Below are 26661 nucleotides of genomic sequence, written 5' to 3'. Positions count from 1 at the left end.
TGTGCTAAACAAACTGGATCCTACTGACTTTCTCACTGAGAGAATCTAACGTTTGCTTTAAATTATCCCAACACATTCGCCAGTACTCCATGCATGAAAATTAAAATGTTGTCTTTCACAAAAGGTTATGGCATTCATAAACATCATTAGACAATTTATTCAAAACGTATACTTGAATAACTCTAACAGCTACAAGTTGTGTGAATAGCTCTTTTCCTCAAAATCTCGATGGGACACTGGTGATCAAATGGGAATAAAATGACATGGCTTTTGTTTGCATGAGACTGACTATTTCCATGTAGTATTGAGATACAGTGCAGTAGACAGTTCTGCATCAGACAGTACGTCATCAGTATATTTTCTGATTGCAAATACATCCTAGGATTCTTGAGCCCATTATCCCAGCCAAAGAATTAGGCCTTACATCTTTTAATAATGTAATTTCTGAAGGGTAGATCACCAATACCAATGTTTGCCTCCTCTACTGAGAAAAGACACCTCAGTCACATAGATATGGGGAAAATCTCTGATGATTCTACATTCCTAAAATGTTTAAGAAAAGCAAAACCTTCTTATTTCCTTTCAGGTTGACAGACCATTGGTTGGATTAAAATGCCTTTCTTTTTTAACTGACCCCCTGTACCTACAGTAGCTTTTTCAAAGAAGAATATTGTACAATCCTTGGGATCAAAAGCCAGGGCTGAAACAAACTCACCACTGATACTGTTTTTACAACAAAAATATTTCAGAGATTTCTTATTCTTTTGTTTCTAGTATAAAACTGATACTGATTTATTGTAGTTTTAATATCAATAGAAATATAGCAAACCCTTGGTTTAAACGACTAATAGGGGGAAGGGCTTAATTGCCAAATGTCCATTATATCATAAATAATGTTTTCCTGACCCTGGAAATACTTTTATGAGAAATATATATATAATATATATGCAATCTGGATCTTTTGCCTTATTGTTTTAATAAATGATGCAATCAACAAAGTTTATGAGAATTGTCACTGTGCATAATACAGTATACAGTATGCAAGGTCTTTATTGTGTTAAAATTTGCTAAAGCATACGAAACACAAGCAACACATAAGAAGCTGACCTACCCCCAAAAGGCACCATTATTTTTCCCTAATTTTAAACCTGTGTAAAGCTTGTTTTTAGTATTTGTGCTTTTTTCAGACCTTTTTGACATTTTTTAGAATGATTTTTTTTTCAATTTCACTAAAGCATAACAAATGTTTGCTAAAGCATTTCACTAAAGCACACCAAACACAAACACTAAAGCAAACACAGCACAACACAAACACTAGTAATGTAGTAACTAGTAGCAATAGTAATTTTGCCTACTCCTATACCAATTGCCCTATACTTTGTCTGTTCTTGCGGGGAAAGTTTAGTATTTCGGATTTTGCGCTCACAATGACTCTTTTGCAAATTTTGTTCTTAAAAAATAAAGTCAGTTAAAAGAAAGTCCGTTAACCCAAGGGTTTACTGTATTCATAATTGGCCACTATCTTCGGAAATGTTTATCGGGATCAGTGTTTCCCAGGGCTCACCTGTGATCTCTTTTTCATTCCCGCTAAGCACTTAATCAATCAATGCTATTTAAAATTCAATTTGAACTTTTTTTCTCCACTGATTACCTAGTTTCCTTAACATAATTTCCAGCCAAAACAGTGATCAGGCAGCTCTTTGAACAAGATTTAAAATGACTACAACTCCTACTATTTATCAATTAATGATGGGCAGACACTGGCTGAATGTCGCTGTCAAGAATCTCATAGTAAGTGTTCTGACTGCTGCACGGGGCTCATTGGCTAGCTTCGGCCAGGTCACTGAAACAGTAAGACTGAATGAGAGGAGAGCTGAAACCCAGCATCTGGTTTTGTGCTCATTTCTAACTTTGTTCTACTATTTAAGAAGTGAAATGGTTTTAGAACCACAAGCAAGAAGTTCACTTGAAGGGGTTACTAAAAGCCTAGTTGGGTTGAACCCCAGAACATGAAAGGGTACTCCCAAACTAGGGCTGCAGACCAACAGTCTTCATAGGTGCACACCTACAGTATGGGCCTTAGGGTAAAGAATCCTGCAGCTTCTCAAGGTCTCTGTAAATCGTCAACAGCTGAAGACCTTTGAAAAGTGTTAACGTCGTCTAATTAAGCCAATGATTAGCTCAATTATGTCATTAAAAGCAGAGGTAGACTCAAAACCTGCAGACACTGAGGCCCTCCAGGACTGGAGTTGTATAGCACTGGTATAGAAAATATGCAATTTGATAACTGTAGCTTTCCCATAATGAATGAAAAAAACGATTTTTTCTTAACATCCTGTTTTTTAGGGTGTCCGGGGCTTAACACATTAATTACAGTAATCTGCAAGATCTCCCTGCTGGTTTTATTCCCTTTTTTCTGTGGTCATTAACTTTTACATGTCATTTCCAAAGGCAACAGAATGTGAAATCCCCCTTACGCCCCCCCGTTACAGCACAGCCAGTTTTAATTAAAACAAGCGTCTAACAATTCACTTCATACGGAAACAAGATTACTTAGTGTCCAAACTTACAATATCAGGGTTGTTTAGGAAGACAGTGGCAAACCACTGCTGTTCAAAGGCGGAGAGGAAAGTAAATTGTGACAGACAAGTTGATGTGAAATTAGTGCTGCATGTATGAATTTTAATGAAAAGGCAATGTTCTGGCAATCTTGCTGTGTTTTATTCACAGTGTTTCTACATTTGTCCTTGATTATATATTTTAGTACAGACTATAATCTGGTAACCAGGATTCTGTGATGTTCCTCATTGCTGGCCACCCACCTTCCTCAAAATGATAATTGTTCTTTCTGTAAATTTTACACAGTGGAAAGCTGCCAGTACAAAGACATGTGTCACGCCAAACGATGGTGTGGAGGGTTATTTATATAGCTTCCTCTGCCCTTCATGCGTGGGTGTGGTCCTGTCTATCCCAACACCAATTTCATTCAAACACAACCAAATCTTACAACTCAGTTTTTCTACTTTTGTTTTCATTCAGTTGGCTGCGCCAAAAATGATTTATTGTGGTTTTAATTCACATTTCATTGAAGAAATCATTACTTAGCATTACTTAAAAGGGATAAATTGGCAGCCATGTGTACAAATATGGGCAATATGCTATGTTTATGCTCTACAGTATGTGTTCAATATAGTTTATGCCCTGCACATGTTTTATTTATTAATGAAATATTTAATACTATTCACTAGTACTGCACAGAACACCCACATATAGCTTCAAAATAGGAATGATATCAAAGATAATTCACTTTCTTTATACTTGTATCCATTATTCTCCACTGTTGGTGGACAAGTAGACAGAAACAAACTTTAATAGCACCTTCACACAGTATCCCACAGAAAAAACGGTGGGAAACCTAACAATCTGCTTCAGGTCTTGCTGATACAGCAGAAAATAGACTATCGTGGAAGACATTTCAGAGGGAACTGTCTCCTTTGAAAAAGCCAAAATATGTCTAATTCTGCACCAACCGCTAACATTCTGAGGCAATTTTTTAATGATCCTTCATTTCCATTCCCATATCCCATAGTAGGTTTTTGATTTTTGGTCTGGAAACTGCTCTTTCTGGCGATACGTTTTGACATTGTAGGCATACAGTTGCTCAACTAAAGGCCCTGGACACCAGTTGGAGTGCTGGCTGATAAAACTGTATTCAATTCACCATAGCAACAAAATACTGTGAATTTTTCAGACCCCTCACATGTGTCACATATCCAATGGCTTTATTGAATGCATTGTAAAAACAAAAAAGTTTAAATGTCGAGTAAGAACAATTTGGAACTTTTCCATATAATATTTGGAATATGATTTAAGAACGTTCCTACTTCTGAATAAATAGTGTGTTCTCTTTTGATTCATTGCCCTTCAGTACGTCCACCCATTCTCTCACCGCTTCTTCCAGTCCAGGGTCATGGGGAGCCAGAGCTTCTACTGGCAAGCAGCAGGGGACTGTACAGGCAAGCATACAAGGCAGGGGACTGTACATCCCGGACCGTAAGCCAGTCCACCCCAGACACTAAGCATCAGCATTTTTGGAAAATCAAGTCTATTTTTGCCTAAGAAAGGTTACAAACGAGAGGAGGCCATTTTGCCCATCTAGCCAGTTTGGCAGTTAGGAGTGAACTGATCCAAGGCTCTCAATCAGCTGTGTTTTGAAAGAAGCCATGGTATTGTCTTGTTCCACACTCCTACATTCATTTCTGTAAAGAAGTGCCCCCACTTCTCGGCATTTCTGCTCCATATCCACTTGTGTCCTCTGGATTGTGTTTTACTGTTTATTCTGACAGGCTGACTTTATCAGTGCTCTTTGGCTTGACAAGTATTTTGAATACTTGGACCAGGTCTCCTTGTAGTCCCGCGTTCAAGACTAAAAAGATTCAGTGCTTTCGGCCTGTGAGCGTAGGACACTCCTTTAAGCTTGCGAGTGAATACAGTTGCTCTCCTCTGGACCGATTCCAGGTCCACAATATCTTTTCTGTAACGAAGTGAAGGCAATCATAACTTTATTCAGACAGCACTATCTACAGCATTAGATTTTAGATTAAAAAAACACTTAAATATTTGTGGGTGCATGCATATCACATGAAGTAATAATTTAAGAAACAGACATTCTAGATGTACTGTACCAGAATTTTTCAAAACAAACCAACTGCCAGGTCCGTCTGGAATTCACACAAAGGTACTGAACTAAATAAAGGGAAAGTCTTTAACACCGATTCATGGGGTCGTTAAAGATACGAAATGTATTAGCTGATCGCAGATTGAAAACTTGTAGAAGTAGTACCCCATGTACAAGGAGAGTGACAAGGCTGAAATAAGAACTCATCAATCAAAGCCATTCAACTCTTTCCCCAACAATGCATAGGTCTATAAAAAGCGCCTTTTCCTTGTGAACAAATTTTATGGAGCATGATTCATTTATTTTATTAAAGGAAACTGGATTCAGTAAGGAACCATCTAACACCCACAGTTTTAACAAGCATAATGCTTTATGACATGTGTGAGGCTCTCTGAGGTTAAATTATGTTTTTGACTTTGGCAAATGTAGTCTTAGAAATATCTTCACTTTAAAAGACCTTACTGGCCTTTTCAACGGTTCACATTTAAGGCTAGTGACGTTATTATTGATATATTGATATAAACAGCTAATACTTTTATTCAAAGTGACTAAATAGCATCATTTAATACAAAAGAGCATTTTGCTAGAGCAATCCGAGCAAAGTAAGTGGCTCAAGGATACAACAGCAGTGTGCCATGTGCAATTTGATCCCACAACTGTGCAGTTCTGAACCCAAAGTCATAACCACACCTTAGCACTGCTGATGTGTCCTGCACCTATCACATAACCTAGGTGTTTAAACAGCACTTACTGAAGCATTAATAACATGCCCATGCTTAAGTATTACTGTATATCGCCGTAAGTATTGTAAGGATATGAAGGCAATCATTTGTGTTTAGTATTTTTAATCCTTAAAGCTATTACAGTTGGAAGGGACAAACTGAAACACACCATAAACACAATAAACAAGAAATACTTTGCACTAAATACTGACATGTTCAGTAGATCATATTTCATTCCTTGTAGAGAATCCTTGAGTTTACTATAAAACAAAAGTTATAGCTCAAGTGCTCTCGCTTTTTTCTTTTTACCAAACGAAGCATTGTATTTCTTCTACTGGTATTTGGAGTTCTGTGCTATTCAGTGTAGAAACAAATTTCCCAACAATATCACCCCCCTTCGTATACATTTTACATGGTTTCAAATAGCTAACACTGTACTCTGTTCAACCTGTGAGAAGAAGCCAAATTTCAGACTTTTCACACAACCCGACAATAAGTAATCCAAGATGGCTGGTAAAACATAACTCACAGAGATGATTATAAAGACACTATTCTGTTATGACATCAATACTCACTCTGTCTTGTGGATTCCGATGTCAGAATTGCACTATTATGCTGGTAATACTGACGGATCTTAAGTTTGGCCTACAGAGCACAGCACAAGGTTTTCATAAACCCATTAATCTTAAAAGGAACAACTGTCAAAAACATACATTACCCACATGCCTGACATAAAAAAGGCCCGTCCTAGTCCTTGATTTTTGGTTCAGCAGAACACGATATCACACTAAGATAGCATTCCTCAAATTACCTTGTGCTGGGGTTTCCTGCTACTCAAGCACTCTCACAAAATGCACTACCTCTGACTTGTGCTCCACAGTTAGTGTTCCTTCTTGTCTACAAAACGGGTTGCATTGTCTCTAACTTTGTTTTGTATTCCGTGCTTCATTTATGTGTACATTTACTTCAACAATAAAATACATATTAGTACTGTTCATAATGTCTGTGCAAAGTATGCGTAATAAAATGTATTTGAATATATAAATTCCTGTTTGTGGGTTTAAGTAACTTTGCGAAAAAATACTGGATGACCAAAACAAAATAGCAGACAACGCCAGAAACATAAATGAGTGGGGAAAAAAAACTTGAGCAAAAATTTAAATAAACAACTGTACCCTCACATGTATATTGAAGATGCCTGACCTGTACCTGTACCTGTACCTTCTGTGCAGCACCTGGGTGCAATTGCAGCACCAATTAACAGCAGATCAGGAATGGATGGGAGAAATTCTGAGAGATTCTTCTCCAGGAGGACTCTTCAGTGCTTGAAAAAGTGGTTTCTTTTCTGTACATAAATCATTTTAGTTCCATTGTCCTTGAAAGCACTATTATTATTGCTATTATTATTATGCAAAGGAACAAGTAATAGGTTTATTCCATGCTGAAAAAAGAAGAAAGAAAACACAACGTTTCAGCTGTGGAGCCTTCTTCGGTTGTAAGCAGGGTAAGAAGCAGAAGAAGGCTCCACAGCCGAAGCGTTGTGTTTTCTCTCTTCTCTTTTCAGCATGGAATAAACCTGTTACTTGTTCCTTTGCAGCCTACGCATGCTGACGCAGCTGCCAACCTACAAGTAGTGCTTCAGATACATTGGCTTAGTAAGTGAGTTGGTAATTTTGACACATTAGTAATGAGATCATATGGTGTCAATTGTTTTGAAATAATCATTACACGCAAATGATTTGGTTCATTTAAAAAGCAATTTCTCTTTATTATTGTCAGTAGCAGTAGTACTACCCCTACCCCTAATATTCATACAAGTGGAACAGCACCTAGTAATTGCTCATCTATGTAACTTTCAGTCTCTTCATCACAAATTTTTGCCTCCAGATAATCCCCATCTATGAACTGGCTTCATCACTTTGTTCTCCTCCTCACTGAAAGCTGGTGTGTGGGGAGTGTACTGGCGCACTATGGCTGCCATTGCATTATCAAGGTGGGGCTGCACACTGGTAGTAGAAAGAGTCCCCATTACCTGTAAAGCGCTTTGATTGGAATGTCCAGAAAAGCGCTATATACAGTAAGAATAAGGAACTATTATTATTACTTGGAACAGGTTAAAGAAAGGAAACACAACATTTCGGTTGTGGAGCCTTCTTCGGGTGTGACGCAGCTACCTACTAGAACTACTTATTACTTGTTCTTCTTAGTAGGCACAATTAAGGTAAGCACATTTTTTGTTTGAAATCTCACTTTCTTTTCTCTAACCGTTTTGGTAAACATGATCAAAAACACAGAAAGTGTGTAACAGCACATTGTGTGCTGATACTTACAACTGGACTAGTTGGGGCTCATCGGGTGTGATATATGAAACTGTACCACGTCAGACCTGCTTGGCACACATTCAGGGGTATCTCAGCAGAGCAGAACCCAGACCGTCTAGTTGAGACGCACCTCGAAGCAGAACAGTGGAAACCCCACAAAGTGAAGATCTGTGGAAACTGGGCATTAGATATTGTTTGGGACACTGTGCAGATACCTGGCCTGTCAAATTCAATGTGGAAAAAATTAAATAATTCATGCAAGCAGCAATCATAATATAAATGCAGGGTAGATGGTACACATTTTAACAAAGCAGCCTATGAAAGGGATTTAGGTGAGTAAAAAGAAGGCTAAAAGTATATAGCAATGTATGGAATTTTAATAGTAGAATTTATGCTAGAATGTACATAACACTTGCCAGACTTCATGAAAAACTATTGAGTACAATTTTATTACCATGTTACAAAAAGGACAAAGAGCAAGGAGAATAATTCCTAGTGGAAGAGGTTTGGCATACAGAGCTAGGTTGACATACTGTATCTTCAGTCTCGAACAGAGGAAATTATAAGGGGATTTGATACAAAAATTCTGACAAGTACCAAAAAAAGCTAATCTAAGCAATACTTCAGTTTGGAAAAAAGTCACATCAACAAAGAACAAGGAATTGAACAATCTGGAAATTATAATGATAGGGAATAGGAAACATGTTTTTGCACATAGTTTAGTGGGTTTTCTGTGTTGTTGAAGCTAAATCCCTGGGCATTTTTAAGAACGTTTTGGATGTAGCCCTTAAAACTGTCAGGAACCAACAGGTTGAATAGGAGGATCCTCTGAGGTGCCTTGAACCCTGCGGAATGCAGAGTAGCACTGGGACAATATCCGAGACACATAATCCAGAGGCTAGGTCGGTAGGAGAAGCAATGAGTCCGGTTACCAGAGAAATGGTTCCCAGGAGTTTAGATCAGGAACCGGGAAATCAGGCGAGAAGGTCAGATCGGCACTGGAAAAACTCTACGGGAGGCTTCTCGATAGTGAGAGTGGGCTGGTGAGTGAGAGAGGTTTACATGCTGAAGGGAGAGAGACGTGGTGAGGAAATTGGTTCAGGAGTGAGAAGCTGTGGAACCTGGTGCACGTGAGAGTGTGGTGGCTTCAGTGGGAACGAAAGCGAGAAACAGAGGGTATGGGAATGCCATGACGTTTGTGAGGAGAGTGAGACGTGACAAAAACTAATGTGTACCTTCTACTAACTAAACAAACGAGAGCTTAAATTGCGAGCATTGCATTTTTGCATCATAAACGCACAACTTGCACAAACAAAAATTATGCATTCTATATAATCCAGATTTAATACTGATTAAATCTTCAACTGTCAAAGCATTATGGAAAAACTGAATACCAAATTTTGGTAAGAATTAGTCTTTCTCTGAAGCCCTGAAGTGTTGATTGAATCTATATGTGTGAAATTAAAAGATGGAATGACATTCTGTTATACAGTTATTAAAAAAAATGTTTTTTATGTCATATGTTCATTTATTTCAATTGATAATATAAAATGTGGGTGAAGGTGACATGATGGTTATTACAACAGTCTCAGCTCCTGGATCCCAGTCTTGGGTCCAGTAAGAGGTGCCCTCTGTGTTTGTGTGCATTTTCCTCAGACCTTCTGACTGGCTTGGTTACATGATGCCTGTAAAGTTTACATGTAAGCTTGTCCTGTGATGCACTGATACGTCACCCAGAATGTAGTCCTGTCTTCTAGCACCTTCTGCTTTCATAGTCTTGGTTGACACCAACTGACCAGGAGCAGGTGGCATTCTGATGAATCATCCAAAATTCATTAAAAACAAATTAAATGCAACAGGTTGACTAGTACAGAATCTCCTTAATAAATCTTAAAATAGATGTACATTTAAAAATATACTTAAATGACCTAGCCCATGACATGCCATTTACCTATGTAGTTCACTTGGTAAGTTCAGTTTCTTCCACATAGATCACCCATCCAGCTTCAATTGCTACTAAGTCCCATAGATGGTTATGGGTTGAAGGCAGGATTCACCCTGAACAGGACTCCAGTGCAATCTAAAGCACACACACATATACACTCGAACATACTGTATATGGGTGACAGTTGAGAGTTGCCTGTTTACCTACACAGCGTGTCTTTGGATTGAAGGAGAAAATGAGAGCACCTAGAAGATTTCCAAATGTCCTTGGGCAGAACATGCAGACTCCCCACAGAGGTGCCCCAGACTAGAATCAAGTGGAGGACCCAAGAACTCTGAGGCAGCAGCATTAACCATTATACGACAGTGCTGCTGCAATGCATATTTTTAATTAATTATTGGCCTGTTTTTGTTTTTTTTTGTTGCAGTATGATCAGAGACTTTCCTTCGCCTTACAGATTTTTTATAACCAAGTTCCTTTAAGCAGAGAGTTAGGATTAAAACCCTTACTAAAGATCTGAGTGAGTTGCTGGATACAGCCATTTTAAGTTGCAGTAAAAAAAAACACTGTTTTAGTTTTGTGCAACAACTTGCAAAGATACAAACCATTCAGTCATTAAAACATAGCCTGTGTAGAATGCACATTTTACTGTGTCTTCCACAGCACAACTAAACACAACTAAGCGTAGCAGACAGGTGCTATTCTGAACTTCTGCAAGTACTCTGGCACTTGAAATTTCAGGCTACAGACCTGGCTCTTCTTAATTGGTAGGATCTTAATTTTCAGTTCAAAGTTCAAATAAATCCAGAGAAAATGTTTTGTTTCACTACAGCCTTTCTTAAACCTTTATGACCTGCAATTGGAGTGCCCATTTCAAGTGTGATTCCCCGTTTTCCAGCTATAGGAAGTAAATGAGAATAGTATCCTTGTAGTCTGTTAGTGATAAGCATGAATAGTTACTGTAGTCTAGACATATACTAAGTAGAGGACATGAGCCCTGTTAAACTTTGCCAAAACTACTTAGCTAAAAGTAATATTTACAACAAATTATAAATATGTTTACCTTTCAAATGACTATTCAATGCCTCTCAGTATACAGTGAGCAAACAATTAAGAATTCCCTTTCCCTCTCTCCCCATTTTTTCCAGATTTATGTCTATTGGTGCATACAGTATGCCCATAGAGAATAGAATACTTAGAGAAGAAAAGATATTCAATAAAAATCATCTAATTTTAACAAAAGCTGAATGCTCAGACTGAACACTTGCACGAGTTAAATGTTAACAAACACCACAGACACAAGTTAAAAAATAAAATATGTTAATTACATAATAAGTATTTACCTACCTAAGTGAATACTTGCTGAAAACACCATTGCCAGAAATTACAGCTCCCAGTCTTTATGAATGCGTTTTTACCAACTTGGCAAAAAAGGGCTGTGCAATTTTTGCCCATTCTTCTTCAACACGTTGGTTGGGGATTGTTGATGGACAGCAATTTTGCTTTGTGGAGTGAATAAGATATTGTTGTCTCATTTTCAACTTTTTCTCTCATTTCAGTCACTGAGCTTTATAGCTCTTTCAAAGTTGTTACTGGCCTCATTCCTCAACTAGTTTCCTCCTTCTCCGGCTGCTCGGTTTGGAGGTGTAGCCTGATCCAGGCAGTGTCTGGGTCGTACAATACACCTTCCAATTCTTAATGAATAATGCCTTTACCACACTCAGAGATATTCAGCGTCTTTCATTTTTTTAAAGCCCTTCTAATGATCTGTGTCTGCCTTTCTTGAACTTTATCCCTGAGTTGTTGTAAAAGCTCAGTCTTTCTCTCGGTCTTCATGGTTTCATCTGTGCTTGAAATTCTCTACCTGACTAAAGGACCTTGGAGAAACAGGTGTCCATGTTCTGAAATCGATTGATTTTCACACAGACAGATGCTATTCAACTAATCATGTGAGTTGTCACAGTACTCTTGTGCACCTGAATCAATTAATATTTGCTATAGCAAAGGCTATGAACACTTCTACTTGCAGTTTTTTCAGAAATTTAATTTGTAAATCACTTGTATTTAACAAAATGGGACACAAAATTGGAAGTGGGAGAAAAGTTTTACAAGGTAATGTATCAAACACTTTCATACAGTATACTATATAGTATAATAGACCCTTTTTCTGTATTTTTGTTCAGCATGTTTGTTTTTGCTTTGCCAACCTCAAAATCGATTAACACTTTTTAAAAAAAGGATATGCTTGAGTGAACCAAATGTGACTAGCACAAGTATTGAGTCACTGACTGCAGCTGTCATGTTAGTGAAAATGAAGTACTGAGAATTGTTCAAATGAATGCTCCCAGACAGAAGGAGACCCCAAGGGCATGCAACTGCACAGCTGAATGACTCACAGTCCCTCATCGGTCACTTAGAGGCCTGATTACAACATAGTGAAAATGACACTGCTTTCCCTTCTAGTGAATGATCATGATGCTAGTGTCAGGCTTTGCCCCTGCGGCAAAGTCACAGAGTGAGCACAGTATCTGCCAGGGTAGCTGGCCTCTCACCAGTCACTCTGCTGGTTACCACGGGAATGCATTCTGACAGGAAGTCAGCATCACCTGTGAGCGATTTCCACCCACGCCCGTATCAGGTGCTGCAGAAGATTCAAGGACGGCTCTGACACGGCTCAGGGATCTGGTATAGCGTCTGCTCGTGAGGTCTGCTTTGAGTCTCCCTGTATTTCTAGTCTCGAGTTCCTGAGGTTCCCGATCTTGCGCTGTGTCTTGTATGTTCGACCCTCGCCTTGTTCTTGACCTCGGCTTCCCTTTGGCGTTCGCTACAGTGTTTCCCAGCTTTGACCCTCGCTAGTTTCTGACCACAAACTCTGCACTGTGTTTGCCTGCCCCATGCTCTGCCTGTTCCACCAGCCTGCTACAGCACCACGCCGCTGCCTGATCAGGGTCCCCACAAGTGCACTGTTTCCTCAGTTCTCTCAGCGGTCTCGCCCAGCGCATGGGTTCACCTTACGGAGACAAACCGCTGCCTGCGCCATCGCTAAGGTGCGACCTAACAGATAGTCCAGATATCAGGGCTAACTGCTGGCCACAAGGACACTGCATGGCGGTGAGCAAAACGCAGCCACACAAGACCCGAGTCCTTAATCCCATCCAAGCCAAGCAAAATTTAAAAATCCGACGATCTGCAAACGGGACTGTTAAATGATTGCCAGACATAACGTATGACTAAACTGGGTTTAAAGACAAACTCCATGGTGGTGTTTAACTCCTTTATTATTCTCAGATGTGAGAAAATGAGTGACAATCCTCTTGCAACAGATCTTCCTGATGGATACAGGTTGCATCACCATGATCACCAGATTGAACACTGCTGGTGGGTCCAAAGTTACCCAGAGCAAAGACGTTCTTCTTTGAGCGGAAGCAAAAGTCAGAAGAAAACCAGAAAACACATGAAGCTGGAAATTTAGAAAGCCCAACTCAGAGCTGTCAACAGGATGTTTGATTTCAGTCTGTCGCCAACGTACCATGGAAACACACAGAAAGTGATCTGCATTTTCTGCTGGTAAATATTTTTTTAAATTTGATTAGAAACGTATGGAGGCCTGGAGATGACATACTTCAGAAAAAAATAAAACATGAGATTAATTTGTGTGCAGTTTACCACTGGTATTCTTATTGGTGTATATAATGTGCAGAAATTAGTAAATGGTATGATGAAAGGAGTAGACTGTGTGGTCAAATTTCTTCATTACCTTTTCTTATTATAATATGGGTTAATAAACATACTCATTAATTTAAAGTGAGGTAAAACGAAATCACCCTAATAATTTGCACATATTTTAAATAAACATCATTTTCTAGTATTAAGATATAGTATTAAGTATCTTTATACAACATTTAAATATGTTATACAAACACATATGTTGACATTAAAAAACAATGTTTATTATTTTAAACATGCTTCCATACAGTATGTAGCACAGAATCCAACACCCAGATTAATTGGTGTTGGTTCCTCCTACCGTCCAGTAAACGGTACTGAAGCATTCGGTCCAAGTCCAACAGACTACAGAACAGCTTCTACCTCCAGGCAATAAGACTGCTAAATAGCCAACCTGCAGCTCCTTTAGCAAATCACCTGTAATGGCTACATGGACACACAGTTTTCACTGTATTCAGCATAACCGCACTACTTGTATATATTGCATACACCATGGGCACATAGCAGCTCTACTCATATTGAGTTTTATTCAATTTAAAAAAACGTAACCTCAATTTTGTGAATTTTGTGATTTGTGATTTTTGTGTTTTTGTGAATTTTGTGATTTTTGTGAGCTCGCAGAAAAGACATTTCATTGCCAGCAACTACTGCTGCACGCTGTATTGTTGTGCATTTGATAAATAAACTTTGATTTGATTTGATTTGAATTGGTCCAATATTATATTTAAATCTTTACAGTATATGATACGTGTTATACTGTAGTTATTGGTTTAGGTATCTGGCGTGAGCTGTATTTGGGTGCTAAGATATTAGTAAACATTGTTAGCTATACCAAAGCATTATTAATTCTAGTGTTATGGTATTTTCTTTTTTGTCTGTATTTTCATGTAATACTCACCGATGAAAATATAATATGTAGCAGTAATGATTTCCTGAAATAACTCTTATCAGAGAGCCCTGTGAGCCCTTTTGTGATTAACAAACCTAAAGATGAAGTACCTATCGAGTAACATGAGATTGATTTGGCTCTGTGTGTGCTCATTTTTAACCAAGAGAGGATCTGGCTGGCAAAGGGGGCAAATGCTCACCATACTTCACACTGTGGTGGACAACATAGTCAGTTTTTCTATAGCCTGGTGATACAATGGAATCATAGCTGTATCTGAGTAATCTTGCAGGGAGATAACTGTTGCTGTATCCCAGAACTTTTAATGAGTAAAAAAGACCAGATGCTCCTGACCATAATACATCAAAACAAATCTAATTGAGCAATTTTAATGTGTCTCATGGTTTTTGAATCTATAAAGAACAGAGTTTACAGAATAAGAGATACTACATGTATCTGTTGCACACTTGTCCTTGCAAATAAAGCCCTTTATTATCATATGGTTTCCCTTTTTATTAGAATTCCATTGGTTACAGAAAATACTTAGCCAAGATTTTTTTAAGCAAAGCTCTGTGAATGCCTAAAGCTGGTTGCTATAAACTGGATTCCCTGCTGCATTCTTTGGTTACTGGGGTTCTTGAGTTTTATTTGCATTTCAAGTATTTAACCTTTTTATTGTATTTTAATGCTCCACATTATACATTCTGGTTAATACTCTTATGTTTTGTTCATATTCAAAAGATAAAATCATAATGAAATGTATCGCATTGTCAGTTAATCACACTGCAAATTTGTACATTTCTAAAAAAACATAATGAATAGAGGATTTTAATGGCTCGTGGCATCAATATACAGTAGGCCAATGGTTGCCGATTAAAAATTGGGATGCATTAAAAAGTAGCAATTTCCAAATTGTTTCATGATCTGGGGAGCGGTCTTTTGGAAAACAAAAATAATGGCACAAAAATATCATATGGACCATTGATATTTATTTTGATGTTTATTAACACAGACAATTCTAAGTTGTCTCAGAAGGGAAAGAAAAACCTGGGTCTTTTGGAAACAGACTCCGGAGGAACAATATGAAAACGGAAAGGCCACCTCCTGTCATCACGTCCTCACTCCAGAGCTGCCTGAAGCACTCCAGAAGGTGACATCTCCCTCTGGAAGACGGATAACGCGGTACGAGGCCATGTCCCTGGGCATAGTGGCATTCTTCACGGTTTGAGGTGTGGTGCTGTGTGGCTGTGAAGCTGGAACTGTCTAAGAGAGGCTGGGAGGGAATCCAGGGACCGAGCCACACTTGTCACAGTGTTTCCACTACTCAAACCCTGGAGACTGATGTCTCTATATCAGTCGCCGAGGTTGCTGCAGAGGAGAAAGAGGGGAAAATGCAACAGGGCCCATTGGTTTCAGAAAAAAATGAAAACCTGCTTCAAATATACAGTATGTACAGTGCATGGCTATACTTTAGCTGCAAAGGCTGTGCAGCGGGTTGACAATTTACTCAGTCCTTCTCTACTGTCTGCTACTGTATCGCACGTTTGGGTTCCCCCCTGAAAGGAACGAAACCCACGCTTGGCTCATTATCTGTAGTCATGTTGCTTTCTGAAGATATACAACAGCAGTGCTCACAAACATCTGAACTTCCCCGTGTTCGTTTGTAACGGAATCGCTACATATTAATACTTCGTCTTATCCACCACTGTTATGGGGAAATAGAGCCGACATGCCCTGTGCTTGGCAGATGGCTGCAAGCAATTTAACACAATGGACACCTAACCTCTTGGTAAAATAAATAGCTATGCGAGGTCCTGTGAGTGGGATTTCCAGCACAGGGCTGAACAGCTGCCTGCCATCAGCATTGGGATCTCCTGGATATCCCATAGATCGTCCTGTAGATTAGTGTCTCTGTAAACTGCATGGGGATCAAGCCCCCAGCCTCCTTGTCCCAGTATTCTGATATTTAATGATGTTTGTTCTAACCAGAACGTACTTCGGTGGCAAACATCTTAGTCATTGCACGTTCCAATGGATTGATATTGGGATGGCACAGCTTGTTTCAGGGGGCTCTAAAGATGTTCGGATGTTTAGCTAACAGTGAGAGTTGGAGAGAAGCCCGCATATTATTATATGCATATTAGTGCTCCCTGGTGAGACGTCTACTACAACAGCCAGCCTGCATAAGGGTCACCCCTATGCATAGACCTCCCTGAGGGGGATGCAAATAATGACATGAGGAGGTCTTTCTGATGGGTGCTGATGCCAAACTCTCAACACTTGAGACAGTGCCTTCATTTCAAAGCAACCCCTCTCACGCCATCTTGTACAGTTATAAAACATCCAAGTTCCCCCCTAAAAGAGCCTCAACAATATTTAATTTTATAGAATTGAATATAAAATACAAATTAATTTACTCTATGTTCCCTCATGCCCATTAACCAATTTACAAGTACGTACTGTATAACAACACCAAAATAAATGGGAGGGATTTCAAATGAATGTAGACATCAGGTTTGTTATCACTGTTGCTAAAACTGACTTCATCTGTGGCTTTTAAACCTAACAGTTTATCAAAAAAAGTTGCTGATGTGTTATTCTGAGGTTGTGCTAAGACACTATATGATGGGAAATGACTGTGAATATAGTTCTTGTTGTCTAAAATTAAATAAAAGTTGATGAAGTCCAATAGTGTTAGTCAGTAAGTCATTGCTACAACTATGGCCATCAAGCATAAGAAAACTATCCACACTCAGAACACATCATAATGATTTGACTGATGACATACATATTGTCAGCAGGTGTAACACAGAGAGTTTTTTTGGCCAAATCTTTCATACATTGTGCAGATGTCCATCTTTATAACCTTACTAGATATTAACACAAGGGACAAAATTAAACCCTGCTATACTCTTCAGCACACATACAGTACTACCATTCAAACAATTCACCCATGATCTCAAAAATTAAAAACATAGAGATGATGGTGTATTTTAAAAACCACTATTTATGTGCTTTGTAATTGAGCTACAGATGTGGCATCATGATATGATTAATGAGAAGGCCAGACTAATTATGCTTCTCTCCTGATATGAGGTAATTCTTCAAGACAATATAAAAAAAGGTCTCTAAGACTAAAATGACAACGACTAAGACGAAAATGGCCTGGTTTGTGTTTAATGTCTAAATGACATCCCTGTATATCACCACCTCTTATGTTCCAGTCTGGGTTAATGATTTAAGAGAACATATTTACAACAGTTACAGTTCACATTTTCTGTCACTGTTCAAGTTGACCATGAACATTTCAGCGAGGCTAATTGAGTCAGGTAACAGGTGAGAGCAATGCACCAATGACAAAACTTTTTTTGTTATTATTTCTACTTTAAAGTAATTTAGTTTGAATCTTACTTTCTGTTTAGGATTATCATTGAAAAATAATTGTTTTTTTTTCACCCAGAAAGAACCAATAGGTTATAATTATAAATTTACCTAGTGATATACCCCAGACCCTCACATTATAATATTCATATACAATATATATAAATTGTTATTGCTTTGAGGACCAAGATGAAACACGATGATTATGTGTCTAGTCTTATTCTTTAGGGAGAATTCTACTAATTGAGGAAATAGTGAGAATGTTACTAAGTGAGGGAAAAAAAAATGATATCAAACCATAAATGAAGGCAAACTACAATAAAATGATTCATAATAAATTATACAAATGCTAGCAAAAATACACCTATTAGGAGACAAGAAATAGAATATGTTGATTAAAACCTGAAGGCTAATAATTTTCTCCTTTGCATGCAACTTACTATTGATTTCAAATCCACATTGAATCTCACTATGTTTATTAAACTGCAAAGACGTTTTTTTTGAGAAGCCAGTATGGTGAGGAGAGTTACATCTTGAAAAGATTAATGGAGATAAGTAAGTCATCACCAAACCATGCAGATTTATTTCCAAAAGAGGATATTAATGATTAAATGAACTTGCTTTAAAATAGCAGCAAAACAAAAATTCTGTGATGCATTTATTTCTGAGAAGATTGATCGTTTTCACAAAAATTAGCAGGATGTGCTAGTTCATTTTTATTTGTACAATCTCCTTGGTATCCCTGCAACTTTGACCTCCAATGTTTGTGTTATCTTTGTATGTTGAAAAAGACGTGTCATTGATAAAGAGTACATTAATCACCCTGTCATCTTGTATATGGCAAAGAATGTGACATATCTGGTAAATTCAGTTCTGCATGATGTAAGTCAAAATAATTTGTTGTTTTGACTACTAAGGTTTCAGTGTTTAGGGTAAGTTTAACAGTCTGTTTTTTTTTCTATAAAGCTCCTCAATCAGCTTAGCTCATTTTGCAGCTGTTTATTGTGAAAAAGAAAACTGCCTGTCCAAACTCTGGTTTAGTCCCTTATAAAACGTTTTAAGCTGAAGCAATAGCAATAATTAAATATTTCTCGGATAGTTGCAAACACATAATGGTATTACAATTGCTGCATATTTTGTATGTGGTAAACAAGGCCTGACTCAGCCAAACAATAACCATACCAACACACAGGACAGATTTATTAAGGTCACCAGCAAGGCTGATAAAATGTGGAGTAACTCAAATCAAACTACAGTATGTGGAATTATTAACCTCAAAGAGAAACCAGGAATGGACCAGACTGTGTTAAAATGATTACTTTTTGCTGACATACTGTATGAACACTTCTGCAGTCCTGCACAAATGTAATCATAAATAAATGTAAGCTAACTTTCTCATTCAGTTAGGAACAAAGGTGATAATGTGTTAACAGAAGTAGGCTGCCTCAGGAAACATTTTTATGTAAATTATCTTAATGACTAGCTTTTACACTGCCAGCATAAAATGCTCTTATTAATATTTTCAGAATTTAAGCAAAGTTTAGGATACAAGGCATTCATCTCAGAGTAAATGTGCAGACCACGACATAACTGGGCTTTATATTTCCATTTTTCTGTGATTGCCAGAGTTCTGTGATTCCCAGATTATGTGTATGTTTCTAGCATGAGTACTTTTTACTACAGAAACTTATATACAGTATACTCATTTTTTATGTTTATAAAATTATGTACTATGTATGCCAGGTGTAATAACATAGGGTATTATTCAACTGTAAGAAAAAAAACCAATAAAACCTGGATAATTTGTTATCCAGATTATATTTGATATGTTTATTTTTAAATTGAGTCAGAGTTAAAAAATATTTTAGTTTTTTCATTCCCTCATAATGTTTGAAACAGATTCACAGAATGGACCCCCTCCTTTTAGTTATTATACTTTTCTTCAACTAAATATTACTTTTTAAAATTGCTCATTATTGTTGTTTTATTAAATGATCTACAATGATATATTCACGTGCAAATAATTGGCTATAATTCGTTGATGGTATTCAGACGTATAAATATAACCTGGATGTTCTTGCTAGCTTATGTGAAGTGATTTTTTTAAGACTAAGCAATGTTAGAAGACAGGCAGGAACTCAGACGGTTAAATTATGACATTTTAGCTTTACTTCTGTACACTCAGTTTTATATTCCTCACCCCATGTTGATCCTAGCCTGCTAAATGCACGCAATCTGGACCTTGTCTAATATTTTCCATACTGGGCAATGAGATCACAAAACTCACAAACACTAAATCAAAACCGGAGGCACAACAGGTCTTCAATAAAGCACCACAGCCCATTCAGAAGAAAAAAAAAGAAAATTGAAACCATATCTGATAGAAAATATATTATAGGCATCTACTATTAAAACTTTCAAATACCATGGTACAGGAGGGATTTATTCTCTGAGAGACAGACATGTTGAGCAGGGATTTCGTGTTGTTTGGACTGAAAGTATTCTCATTGTATGTCATTGTCAGACCAATCTCAAATGATAAATACAAACAAGCACCGTACTGACGTTCTGCAAGGTGACAGCAAGAAAACGTCCACATGACATCATATAACAGCCTGCCGAATCCCCACAGCTCAGGTTTCCATCACTGAGAGAAGACAACCACTCAGAAAGATACAAGCAGCTTAATACTATGCCTGTAAATTCGAAGTACTGTTGGGGAGACAAAATTCTAGGAGGGAGCCTTTTTCCCAATGAAATTCATGCAAGACAAATCCTGCCGGTGACCATTTGATAAAGAAATATTAACTGTATGTTTTGCTGTGAGGATCAAGGGATTTTGAAAGGCTTGAAGATGTTATGCCCAAACACGGGGAACATAACCTGTCTACCTGATGAGCTCAAGTGAAAACAAAGGCGAAGCATCCTTAAATTATCCCTCCAGTTCAAGCAAGCTCATTGATGGCTGTTGTCCCATACACAATATTTTGGTTCATACCAAATAGTGACCTGAAACACCAATAGTGTCAGTCTCTCCTGAGATGTTGCAAGACACATACTTGTTCATAATCGGAATATGGATAAGAGTTTGTAGTTATACTAGAAGTAATACAAAACAGGCTAATTTTAACTGCTTCCTCATTAGTACTAATATCTGACGTTCATTAACAATTAGTCAACCAAATGCCCAATCAAAGTACTTAAATTTAATTATGACTATGCTTTTGAATAAAAATGTGGTCTGATGTTAAATATTTCAAGGTGTACATACTAGATAAATTGATGAGAAGGCAAGATTAATTTCTTTAAAAAATTATGAATTTACAAAATATATTTTAGACTCAGGTCTGAAATTAACCATTATGTTTTAAATTCAAGGAATGTTAAACAATTTATCATCGATATCTCACAAAAAAAAAGTATTACATTGGAATTCAACACGAGAATAGCCAGAAACAAACTCCTACAATACTGCTAAAATAAGAAAAAAATGTTTTGCTTGAAATATCCATAACATATTACTTAATTACGTACGCTCTGGAGCTGGCTTTCAAATATGTAAAACTCTTGTAAATATATTTCCAATTAAGTTTGTAATTGCACGTTCAAAATAAACCAGATGATGCATGCGATAAATTATAGCCTACAAGTCTCATGTCCCGCAGCAATCTGTACTATGATACTCAAAAGTGCCAATGCTAGTTTAGAATAATCAATTATAAGACACGTACAAAACTACTGTACATCCATAGCTGATTCTAAGATATGTTACGTTTTTTTCTGTAACATTTAGCAAACACACGTTACCCGTGTTATCGACCCCAGATTTTTCAAAGTGCTAACACAGTGGCTGAAGTCTTTACTGACAGCAATACACAAGTAGGCTTGTGCATACGTAATTACAACTTACACAAGTGGAAATTTCAGTAGTGTGCGCAGCAGTTTTCATTTAACCTTTTGTGACTGAAAAACCTGAAATACCTCTTAATCACGGCCGAGATCCAACAAGTTTCAAGTTCACGAACAAGCTAACAGACATCACGCCCAATCCACATGATTAATTTGAGGTTAAATGTGAGTAGGTATAGGACTCGTTTTAAAATGTATTCAATCGTACAATGAAAAAAGCAGAGGTAATCGATAAAAAATGTTTATTTAAAATGTAACGGCTGTGTTAAACATGATACACAAAACGCTAACTAACCGGATGTTGTATGAAAGCTACTGTACATTGATTTGTACCCAATGTTTTTCGTTGTGTGTAACACCGGATGAGACAGAAATTGCATGTTTCAAGGTAAGGAATTGATGCTAAGGCTGTCGGCGACCCCTGTCCTCTCTGTGGAGAGTGCGTGAGGCATTCCTCTGTAAACCCGAAGAAGGTTTCAGTCAGGTTGTTCTGTAAAATGCCAAGCATACAGTACATGGGTACTTCTTAATAATTGTTGACAGTCGCCGAATGACGTAGAAATAACACTGGAAAGGGGGAACTGCAGGCGGTTGAAAAGAGTAGAAACTGTAAACCGACAGTATGTTCTGCATATCTACCGACACCGTGAGCTAGAGTAATAAAAAATATAAACGTTACCACATGAGAATCGCACCCAGGGACAGTACCTCTGTGCATAGGATACATGAAGGTGTAGGATACATGGACTGCACATTGAACTATAGTTTCATGGACTGCACATCTGTCAGCGCTCTTGAATATCCACGAAAAGTGCAGTGAAGGTACTATTTGTAGGACTACTCATCACATCACCAAGCAGAACTACAGTACAGGCCTGTATCGATTATCAAAACGGAGAAGCTGATCCGCTTGATCACAGTGCGATACACTAAGGAGTCCGTAATGCGTACAGTGTGTCCGTAATGATTGAGGAGAATTGCGTTATAGTGCCTGAAAGAAAAGCGTTTTAGATATTATTATATGGGAGCAAGACAACAGTAGAAGAATTACACGTCTCTCAATATGTTCTGTTGTAAATACATGTACGTACTGTATGTAAAGGCTAACTTTGTTATGGAAGTAATATTTAAGTTGATAAAATCAGCACTTTCGATAATTAAATCATAAAAGAAATAGTAAAATGTCATAATTAAATGTAAATAACCTAAAACTAAAATTAAATGTAGCTAAATCTACTCTAGATTCGTATCATATCATAAACGTGAAAAGCGCATTTATTATTGTGTTCCAAAATCAAATGGAATCATATACAATTAAGTATAAAGAACCGAACCATATTTTAGGTACTTTCATATTGCAGTTTCTTTCTCTTGTATATTGTTTAGCATAGCAAGCATGATTGCTGAGAACATTCAACTATGACTTTATTGTGAGGCGTGATATATATTTTCCGAAATTACAGTATCCACAAAACCGTGAAAATGACAAGCGGTCGAAAACACCTGCAGTATTTGTCATTACTATCGCGTTATATAATTAGATTCTTCGCGCATGTAGGCTGTTTTATAGAATATTTATTTTAATATTGGTCCTAATTTATAATATCTGAAATATTAAACGCTCTCAATCGAAACCAAGACTGTAAATTGTCATTGTTCAAAGGAGGTAACAGTGAAACTGTACGGAAAGAGTAAAGATATATATCAATTAAGCTTTTAGTAACACTGCTGGAGATAAAACTCGGTAGGGACCTACCAACTCAATTCACAATGTAAAAACGTTAAAAACAGTACGTTGTCATCGGCATTTTAAGAATTTTATAGAACTGCAAATTGCACATTATTTGGCACAAACATAGTGCATCCTCTGGCTCTTACATTTTGTAATTATTTTGATATGAAAATAAACATCAGGCATAACTGCTGTGTCAGATCTGATGTTACTATATCCGAGTACACAGAATATAGAATATAGCAGATATTGTGATATTTAGATGACCTTTGCTAAAACAATAGCTGACCAAACCTCCAAATGTTGGTCTGGAGTTAAAGCCCTTAATAAGCAGAAGAGACAATACTGCCTCTACACCACTGGCAATCCTGACAGAAAACCAAATCCAGTTTCAGAAAGCAAATACCATTATAAACCGTGCTTTTCAACTCCAAGGATCCCAGATTTCCGTATAGGAGAGGACCCACTTCACCCACAACTGAAATGAAGCCCCCACCTGGGTGACATGTAACATTTATTTTATATCAGCAGCTCCACAGCGGATCACAGGAAGATGTGTTAAATTACTTTGGCAAAGAATTAAGGGGGGTATTAGAATGAAACCAGGATATGGGGTTAACAAAACCCTACTCATAAATAAATCCAAGGGATTTTTAATAACCAGGTAGTCTCATGAGAAGAGTGTTCAACAACCTATCTAAAGCACAGAAACTGTGTCCCTGGGGTATTGGATCAGAAATTCTCTTTCAGAGATAAGCAGAACAGAATCTAGCCAGGAGAATGAGGCTAGTCGAACCACCCTAACCCTTACAAACTGTGCCTTACAAACTGTGCTCTTTCATAACCAAGACACTTTTTATGGTGATAGCTTTGTGTCAGTTAAATCCCTTTACTTGTGTTCAACCAACCATCAACAAGACACACGGATACTCTTTGAGAATTTAATCAAATGGATTCTTGGTTTGCACTTCAATTTAATTTTATTTTGGAGCTTCTCTGATTTTTTTAATTTAAAAACATGTCAGTTTAAATCCTCACACTCTGAGCACCTTTTCTGAGTTCTTCATCTTTACTAATGTGTTAGTAACACAGTCAAGTCATGAAAACAGCTGTTGTCCAGGTACTGTAAACTATCATGTTAATCTCAGTCATATCCATTCGGTGTTTCAGTATTTTGAAAAGCTAATTCAAATCACCAATTTTGGCTACTCCAAGTCAGAGTTTGGATTAAGAGAAGAAGAAGAGGTTCATTTAGCTTCAGTCCTTTTACAGCAGCTTGTTTAGTTTAATAGCTAGGTGATCCAGAGATCTCATCAAAGTTTTTCTTGAAAGAAGCCAAGGTATCGACAACACTACTGGATGGTTTGTTCCAGACTCCCACAACCCTTTGTGTAAATGAGTGTTTGTTGTTCTCATTTTTTTTTAAATCCTTAACTTCTATTTTTGAACTTTGGTTTGTGTCAGTCAGACGTCCTTAGGATTACCTTTATCAATCAGGTTACCATACAGTCTTCTCATTTTAAGATTAAATTATTTTATTCGTTCCTTTGAGTCCAGGAATATAACTGGCCACTCTTTTCTGAACTGATTAAAGAACAGCTATATCTGCATTTTTCACTGTGACTATAATTAATCCCAAAATTCTAAATAAGGTCTAAGTAGTGCATTGTGCAACTTCAATATAACTGTTATTTAATTCTGCTCCTTTAGCTATATACTACTTTTTTTTTGCTTTTTCCTTTTATACATTGTCTGTAGGTTGAAAATAATGTATTCAGAAATAAAAACATCTAAGTCTTTTTCCAACATACCTTCTTTAATCTCAGCATTTCATATTTATATCTTCTGTCCATAGTTTATGTTTTTGCTACCTGCATGCAAAACTAAGCAGTTGTCAATATTCAATGCCATCTTCCAGGTGTTTGCCCAGTCTTGAGTTCTACAGTATGTTAATCTTTTTCTTTCAATTTCCTTTAAAGCTTCTACATTGACTTGCTTGCAGATCATCCTATGTAATATCACTTTTGAACGTCACTAGTTTACTTTTTCAGAATCTAGACCTTGATCTTATGATATAAATAAGGATGAGCAATAGACTGTTTATTATACTTTATCTCAGGATGTATTTTAACCTTAGGTTATTACACTCCTTTCAATTATATTCTTCTTCTTATTTTTATTATTATTATTGTAGGCTAACAACCGGGTAGAAACTACAAGCAGTGCTTCTAATAATTTGGTTTGGTAATTGAGTTGGTCATTTTTATACATTTGTAATGTAATCATATGGTGTAAATTGAATGGAAATAATCATTACTTGCAAACAATTTTAAAAGTAATTTTGCATTTGCATTTATCCTTGATATACTGTACTGTAACTCCAGGGGGGCATTTTCATATATCAGGCAAATGTATCTGAAAAGGTTATTGAAAAGCAATGTGAAAGCATTGCATTTTAAAAGCCACTGCGTTCCTATCACTGTCTGATTGGAGTCAGTGGAATCAAAACTACATTAAATCGAAAATCGAAACCGAAATTAAAGCAAAGTCTAACAAACTGAAAACTGAAAGGTTTACAGGACATATGTTTCCAGCTGTACACTGTAACAACATGACATTATATTCAGAAAAAGACACACACAAAACTGAAAAAAGTCATCTTGTGTCACTGTTGTGACATACTGTACTGTAGTAACCTGTTCATGTTATCAACAAAGAAGAACAAAATAAGAACGTTTAATAACACTGCTCAGACATGTGAACTGTATTGTAAGCTCAGGAACAGTTCTGTTAATAGTGTTCAAAATGGGAAAGTTTGAATTCAATTTGCTTCCCTTGTTGCTGGTCATTGTCACCTACAGTAAGTAAATCCTAACCTGTTACCTTTGCTGCTTCTGAACATTTGAGAGATGCATGCACTAAAGAACAGAACTAGAATGTACAACAGTAGGGACATTTCAGAGTTTCTCCAAATATTTAGTCATATTTTTCCATCACATAATGTGTACCAAGAAAACACCAGAAATACATTTGCAGGTGCAGAGTAAAACAATTTATATTCTATTAACCTTGCAAAATCCTAGGCATCATGTTAAAACTGCTCACGATTATTATTTACATTACAATGATAAGGATGATAAAGTTTTAATCTAATTATTTTCTGTATTTCATATGAAGGTATAAGCAAATGAGTTGTATATCTGAGTACTGACAAAAATATTAATTCCCTTCTCATCCTTAAATTACTTTTCTTAAAATAAGAAAGTATTACTAAGCACCATTTTAAGGAGTCCAGACATATTTGCATACATTGTTCTGAAGCGTTGTTATTGAAACAGTGTTTGCAAAGACTTAGAAAGCA

General features: G+C 37.1%; 1 protein-coding gene across 3 annotated transcripts in view; it reads right to left on the bottom strand.

Annotated features, from left to right (window-relative positions):
- LOC148840105 (uncharacterized) overlaps positions 1-26661 on the bottom strand; it is a 59016-nt gene that overhangs the window by 28307 nt on the left and 4048 nt on the right. For 2 of the 3 annotated variants that reach the window (XR_016094175.1, XR_016094169.1), the window contains exon 2: positions 15248-15646. The exons of the other annotated variant lie outside the window; for it this stretch is intronic. The gene's annotated coding sequence lies outside the window, so the exon portion shown is untranslated. Of the gene's footprint in view, positions 1-15247; positions 15647-26661 lie in introns of those variants that run through there. 3 annotated transcript variants of the gene reach the window in all.

This window comes from Atractosteus spatula, chromosome 2 (genome assembly GCF_055471065.1).
Source record: "Atractosteus spatula isolate fAtrSpa1 chromosome 2, fAtrSpa1.hap1, whole genome shotgun sequence".
NCBI lineage: Eukaryota > Metazoa > Chordata > Actinopteri > Semionotiformes > Lepisosteidae > Atractosteus > Atractosteus spatula.
The sequence above is the reverse complement of the archived record's forward strand: the minus strand, read 5'-3'. Positions and strand labels throughout refer to the sequence as shown.